Source organism: Mus caroli, chromosome 10 (genome assembly GCF_900094665.2).
Source record: "Mus caroli chromosome 10, CAROLI_EIJ_v1.1, whole genome shotgun sequence".
NCBI lineage: Eukaryota > Metazoa > Chordata > Mammalia > Rodentia > Muridae > Mus > Mus caroli.
The window spans coordinates 91377080-91385068 of NC_034579.1; the positions used below are offsets into that span (position 1 = coordinate 91377080).

General features: G+C 39.4%; 1 long non-coding RNA gene across 1 annotated transcript; it reads right to left on the reverse strand.

Moving 5' to 3' along the window:
* Positions 1-5206: 5206 nt before the first annotated feature.
* Positions 5207-7620, reverse strand: LOC115032136. Its single transcript, XR_003837775.1, has 3 exons — positions 7472-7620; positions 6546-6611; positions 5207-5268 (listed from the first exon to the last, which is right to left on the reverse strand). It is a non-coding gene; the product is annotated as an uncharacterized LOC115032136 (long non-coding RNA).
* Positions 7621-7989: the final 369 nt, after the last annotated feature.

The window sequence follows — 7989 nt, forward strand, 5'->3', positions numbered from 1 at the left end:
CATTATTGCTCATAATGCATTAAAAAATGCATGTTGATGGTTTAGATCCTTCAATCAACACTTCCTTCATTTCTATGTTCACTTTATCAGACACTTTCCCTAGGAGAAACTTTATACTATTTATATAGTCTAAGTTCACCAAAGAATAGGCCAAAGCTAGAAACTACTAAAAGATTTGGTCAGAACCATGTGGAAGCCACTGCTTGGTTGCTACTACCATTAGTTCCATTCTAGATTGGAGAGGCTGTGGATAAAATGTTGCAGTCACTTCAGATTATTCAAGGATGCAATTTTCATTCAATATTTAAAGCCATGGGTTTTAGTCATATTGTATATGGTAATGCTGTCTTTGCAAAGTGCTGAGTCTCAGTAATTGAAGTCCAAAGGTCTTGTGATAAATTATTCATAGGAGGAAATATTTTGAAGAGAGCAAAGAAATAAAAAAAGAGTGCCAAATTGTCCTAGCACATCATTAGAGAGGTTTCCCAGCCCCTTTCCCCTTTCTTCTAAGGTGAAAGCAGAGTGAACACTCGGGTTGTGCAGTCCTTAATTGCCTAAATTAAGAATCAGCCCTTGCTGACAAAAGTGGATAATTACTGACCACCAGAAGAAAGAAGTCTAAGGGCTGCCACATGTAGTCATTGCTGGAAAAAATAATATGCAACATTAAAAACATGTATGATTATAAGGAGGCCAGTAAAAAGGGTAACATGAAGGTGAAGAAATGTCAAAGTGTTTGAATGAAGAAGCTTGGCCTGTGGGAGGAATCAGCAGGAAGAATCAAAATTTCAAAAACAGATTCAACTTAGAAAATAATTTAGGAATAACAATGAATAATCCCCCTTTCTTTCTAGTTCATTCAGGTCACCAGTCAGACCAGACATAAGGATAAGACCAGAGACAGAGATTTAACTTATGGAAGACGTTAAAACTGTTCTTCAAAGTAGCTTTCGGTCAATGACATATCTATGTTCTGTCTTAAACATCTTGCCTTGAGTTTTGCTACTAAAAATATAGATTAAGATAAGGTTCCCTCTCTCTCTCTCTCTCTCTCTCTCTCTCTCTCTCTCTCTCTCTCTCTCTCTCTCTNCTCTCTCTCTCTCTCTCTCTCTCTCTCTCTCTCTCTCTCTCGCTCTTACTCTCATGCACACACTGAGAAACAGGTTCACATGTATACTACAAGAAAGAGAAAAGAGTGCATATGCATATATATATATATACTATAGTATATGTAGTATATATATTGTATATAGTTATATAGTATATACAGAGTATGTATATATATATAGTTATATAGCTATATAGTATACATACATAGCATATTCAGAGAATGTATATAGTTATATATTAAATATATTGTTTTTGTATATGTATATACATACACATATACACACATCTCCATATTAAATTATAGGCATTACTTTATAATTTATGGGTCTAGGTAGGGATTGTGTCCAGAACATTTTACCACTAATTATATGAACAAAATTTGCTCAGAATGATGACTAAACAGTACCACAGAAATGGTTGCATTAATAAACATAGGCTGTGCCACCAGCTTACCATTTAGTAAGGAAGATATTTGAGCAGGATGAGGTTTCTTTACAGTATGGGGTGTGACCTAATGAGAATAAGCATGTCTTGTGTCCTACTCTTTTCAATAAGCCTTACACCTATGTTTCTCTTTAGACCTTAGTCTACTCGATAATTCTTTTTAAATAATATAATGAAAGTAAATACATTTACTAACTACCCATCAGAAGATATTTGCAGGAATTTTGTAAACACATAAGTAGAGAAAACACAAAACATATATTAAGATGTTTAAAAACAAGATTAAAGACCTTAGAAACATCAACCTACAAAATAATAAGACCCTGCTGTGTCTGTCTGGCTCTGAGATTTTCATATAATAACTCATGTCTTCTGGGAGCATCTCTGTCTACCCATCCAGGATATTCTGTTTAAACTCTTGTACACATTATATTTTATTGTATTAGGACCAAGTCAATTTCTGTAAAGTTTCTCATATATACTTACTTTAGGCCAACCCATCTTTATCTTCTCCTCCTAGTTCCACACACTCTCTCTCTTATACCTTTAGCCTTGGGTTAAAAGATCCTAGATTCCATACCACTTCTTTATCCAAGCTCTTCATTTTTCTAACCCCACCATGTTGGTAATGCTTTGTCCCTAGTGTTCCACTGTTGCATTTAGTTTTTTTTAAAAAAAATCTCTACCACCTTTTCCAGGTAGCTGAGCTTGCACTCCCAGCCCCTCCTGGCTTAGTTCTGGTTCAGCTGCCACTAGCACTGACCTAGCCTTGCCAGTGAGCTGCTACACTGCTCTGACCTCTCCCTGATTTCTTTTGTTCCAACTCCCCATCCGCCCCCCCACCCCTGCGCAGCTCCACCAACACTGACCCAGCTTATCTTTCCTAACTGCTTTTGCTCCTGGAGGGGTCTCACTACCAGCCCTGCCTGAGACCTTTGAATTCGCAGATAAACACACACATACACACACACTCGGCTTTATTACTTTAGAATTTACCTGGCTAACTCAATTGCTGGTCACAGAATCTCCTCCCCTAAACGCATCAGTTAGTGCCCCCCACCCCCACCCCAACCTCCTCAGCTCCTGCCCATGGAGGATGCTGCAGGTTCTAGCTCCTCAAGATCTTACATGATTGTAGCTTGCTTCTCCTTCCAAAACTTGCCTAGGAAAAGCCCCTTTTCTTTCGCTGCATCTCCTTCTCCTCTTGGGACCTGGAAGTCCCAAGAAGTTCCCAGCCTTCTTTATTGACCAAATCAAGAACCAATTAGGAAACCAGTATTGGTACCTCCCCCTATACTCTACTTCTCTACATTCATTTTGCTTAATTTTACTAACAACTCCTCCTTAATGACTAACTCTGTACTCATGGTGGCTCATGCCTAGTTTCATGACTTCAACTACTTCACTTCAAAAATACAAAGATTTGAAAATATGATTCACATACGAGAAAGACCATGATGTGCTTGTATTTAGGAACCTGGGTGATCTCAGTATAATTTTTTTGAGAACCATCATTTTTCTGAATTCCATGTTTCCTTACATCCAAGTGATATTCCATCTTCTACAGGTACATTTTTCTTATCTATTCATTCACTGATGGATATCTAGGTTGATTTCAATTTTTACCTGTTGGGAACTGAGTCACAATTAGCATGAAAGTGGAGCTATCTCTGTAGTGGGTGTCTTAGTTAGGATTTCATTGCTATGAGGAGACACCATGACCAAGGCAACTCTTATAAAGGACAACATTTACTTCAAGCTGGCTTACAGTTTCAGAGGTTCAGTCCATTACCATCATGGTAGGAAGCATGACAACAGGCAGACAGATATGGTGGCTGGAGGACCTGGGAGTTCTACATCTTAATCCTAAGGCTGCCAGGAGAAGAATGGCTTCCACAACTAGCCAGGGGAGTCTCTCTCTCTCTCTCTCTCTCTCTCTCTCTCTCTCTCTCTCTCTCTCTCTCCCCCCTTTCCCTCCCTCTCTCTCTTTTGTACTTGGCAGAGCTTGAGCACTAGGAACCCTCAACCCACCTACACATTGATACATGTCCTATAACAAGGCCACACCTATTCTAACAAGGCCACACCTCCTAATAGTGCTACTTCTCATGGGCCAAGCATGTTCAAACTACCACAGTGGGTTACAAAATCCTATGGTATATGCCCAGGGGTGATAGAGCTGTGTTGTATACACTATTATTCTTGAACTACTGAAAATTCACAATCCAAGGATGATGGAGAGGGCTCATTCTATAAAGTGCTTATGGCCCAAACACAAGAAAACTGAGCTCAGATTCCCAGGACCTATATCAAAGGCCACACGTCATGGTGTGTGTTCATAACCCTGTGGCTGAGCATACAAAGATAGGTGGATGCCCAGAGCTCCCTGGCCATCTAGTCTTTGCTAAATCAGTGAACTCTAGGTTCAATAAGATTTTCTGTGTCTCAGCTCCAAACTTTGTCTCTGTTAACTCCCTCCATGAGTATTGTGTTCCCCATTCTAAGAAGGAACAAAGTATCCACACTTTGGTCTTCCTTCTTCTTGAGTTTCATGTGTTTTACAAATTGTATCTTAGGTAGACTAAGTTTCTGGGTCAATATCCACTTATCAGTGAGTGCATATTATGTGTGTTCTTTTGTGATTGGGTTACCTCACTTAGGATGATACGCTCCAGATCCATCCATTTGCTTAAGAATTTCATAAATTCATTGTTTTTAATTGCTGAGTTGTGTAAATGTACCACATTTTCTGTATCCATTCCTCTGTTGAGGGACATCTGGGTTCTTTCCAGCTGCTGGCTATTATAAATAAGGCTGAGACAGAATAAAGGACCATCCAGAGACTGTCCCACCCGGGGATCCATCCCATATACAACCACCAAACTCAGACACTATTGCATATGCCAGCAAGATTTAGCTGACAGGACCCTGATATAGCTATCTCTTGAGAGGGTATGCCAGTGCCTGGCAAATACAGAAGTGGATACTCACAGTCATCTATTGGATGGAACACAGGGCCCCTAATGAAGGAGCTAGAGAAAGTACCCAAGGAGCTGAAGGGGTCTGCAACCCTAGAGGTGGAACAACAATATGAATTAACCAGTACCCCCCCCCAGAGCTGTGTCTCTAGTTGCATATGTAGCAGAGGATGGCCTAATCGGCCATCAATGGGAGGAGAGGCCCTTGGTCTTTCGAAGATCATATGCCCCAGTACAGAAGAATGCCAGGGCCAGGAAGCAGGAGTGGGTGGGTTGGGGAGTAGGGCCGGGGGTAGGGTATAGGGGACTTTCAGGATAGTATTTGAAACGTAAATGATGAAAATATCTAATCAAAATACAATAAAATAAAATAAAATAAAATAAAATAAAATAAAGATATTCTGTGTAAAAAACTGTCTTGGTGAGCAATTGAGACAGATATGCAAATCATAAAAGCTGGCATCTACATTCACATACTACACTCGCATGTACATGTGCACACAGTTGAACATGCATACATACATAAATAACACACAAAAATTTACAATCACATAATTGACCAAAAAAGTCTTACCTATAAGTCATATGATTTTAATGAAGAATTATCTTTAGGGTTTTGTAAAAAGAGTCAACTTTTAAGGTCAGCAACTTACTCAAACATGGCATTCAATCTTGATCTAGTCAGGTATCATTTAAGCTTCCCAATGTTTTGTTAATTTCTTTCAAAATATTTTACCTAAAAAGTGATGTTAATGTTAGAATATGAGTATGTTCAATATGCTTTCAGAAATTTTGTAATTCTCTAAAATGGTCATCAAAAAAAAAAAAACTAGAAAGAAAATTGAAGATATATAGCCTGATTTTAACATTTAAGTAAATTAGATTGCATTTTACTTGCTACTGTTTGGAGGCCTAGAGAAAGCCATTGTAGACACTGAGTTTAAGGAAGAGATAACTTCAAGCTTTCATTTACTCAAAAACAAACAAAACAAAACCCAACCACGTTAGCACCTTCAGACCTGTTTGGGTACCAATAACGTTATTTAAAGTTGCTCTCAAATAGCAAAAGTTTCCCCAGATAAGTTTTAGTCTTGTACCAATATATAACTCCTTTCTAAAACCTATTTATTTTTATCACTGTATTGATATTGAAGAGTGAATGGGGAATCCAATTCAAATGTGTAAACAAAAGCTATACTCAGGCCTGATGTGAGCAATAGAAATAAAGTGGTGCAAACAGAATCTTTCCAGACCCTATTGGTATTGCTTTCTAGATGAACTCACTGTCTGGAATGTGGTAATCATTTCCTTTTTTCTTTAACATCTGTCATTGGAATTTAGCGGCAAGGTGGTGCATTGCAGATATAATGCAGGCTCTGTCGGCTTCCCCTAGATGGCGCTGTTTTCTAAGAAGCTACAGTCGTATTTTGGGTTTTGTTTTTGTTTTTTAAATTGAGTTGGTGTTAGCACATAAACCTTACACTAACACTGCTTTATATCTTCATGTATGTGTGTGGGGGGGGAGAGGGCTCTGTGTGTATAAATACCGAGACACACTATGAACATGATTTTAAAGTCTTCTTTCCATTTTCTGAAACCATTAAAAAATGCATTTGATTTACCTTAAAAACCTCAAATATACATATAAGAAATGATATGTCAAAAGGATATACTCTGAGATTTTTGTTAATTGTGGAAAAGGCTGTGAAATTTTATACTTGGATGTTAGTTTCTGGGCTAAATGCGCAACAATCTTTTTAAAAAGCATGCAGTGATTAATACTTTCTTTAGATTTACAGTGGATTTTTCTTGTTGGCCTCTCAGCCTTCAAAAGTGTTTTATTACATTATTGTGTGTGTGTGTGTGTGTATGTGAGAGAGAGAGAGAGGGGGGGGAGGGGGCATCGCTTGTACGTGTACGTCAGAACATGACCTGTAGGAGTAGGTTCTTTCCTTCACCCACGTGGGTTTAAGGGGTTAGAACTGGGGTCACCTTATCAGCCAGCACATTTACCTTCCGAGCCATCTCACCAGGTCCTCTAGTGTTCTTCTGTGATTCTTCATTCACGTGCTCAATTTTCTGGTTGAGTAAGGAGAGACCCTGAGTTATGCTTAGTTAGATATTTTATATCGAAAGGAAGAAACAATAGTATATAAAACAGCCAAGCCACTTGGAAGTAGAAGTGATGCGGAATAAAAACCTGCATAGAATTCACAAAAAAAGAAAACATTTCTTTCCTTTTCATCCTCTTCTCCCTTCAAAGGCCCACATCTTTGATGTTGATCGCTCTCACCCAGTCTCTCTCCCACTTTGCTTTGTAAATTCTCCACTTCTGTTTGCCATGTTTTGAATTTCCCACTGCTCCACCTAAGTCTTTCAGGTTCAAGAGACATGGAACTGGCCTAGGGGATGCATGGCTGTAACTTCCTCTCTTAGACCTAGTACAGAGTGCTTTGATGCATCCTACAATCCCCTGAAATTTTGAATTACAGTATCAGCATTATCACAGTCATTTGCAAGGAAACTTAATATGTATTACGTCCTGAGCATCGAACCCCAAAACCCCATTTTCTAAATGAACCATAAAACTAATTAAGGTCTTACATCCCAGTTGAAAAGTTGGTAACTGACAATGGAGAGCTGAGAGCTATTTCCTTTGTTGCTGAAAACTCACAAGTATTTTGCAGTAACCAGCTTCACAGAATGAAAAGGCAGCCCTGTGTAATAACCTGTGTCTGTAATCTCAGCTCTAGAGAGGTAGAAACGGGAGAGTCAAAAGTTCAAGGCACCTCTCTGCCACACAGTGAACTCTAGGCTATTCTGGAATGGAAATGAAGGTTCTATCTAAAAGTCCTAAATAGTAAAACAAAAGCAGAATATACTAAAATGTGACCCAAGCACTTCACTGCCATGCTGTGGCTCCTTCTGCCTAGCTGTACCTTGATGTTTCCTCTGCATTCAACATAAGAGGCTGCTTCAGATTCAAAGCGAAGTTTCTATAAATAGACTCTTGAAAAGGATTTGCTGTACCAACTTATATGACCCTTGCAGTGTTTCTGTCTGGTACCCTCAGAGGGGCCTTCGTCAGGAAAGGGTTATCATCATCAGGTTCAGGGCAGTCATGAAAACTTTGTCCTGGTTCCATTTGGAATCTTGATGGGACACCCTCCCCGTCTCTCACAAATGCTACCTTGGCAACTGCTCAGAATGTAAAGTGCCTCAGCCCCTGCAGCCTCAAGGATGGTTCCTCATCCATCCTCCCTATCTCCTTGATGGGCCGCCTCACTGCTCACTGGCACCACTGTTCCTAGCTCTTCTCTGTGAGGTATGAATCCTTCCTATCAGGGTCCAGACCCAGAGTCTGTGAGGGACAGCACAAAGCTCTTGTGTTCCATATAAAGGAACAGGGGAGAGAGCTTTTTATTTCTTCTGTGATTTATCTCTTAAATTAATACAC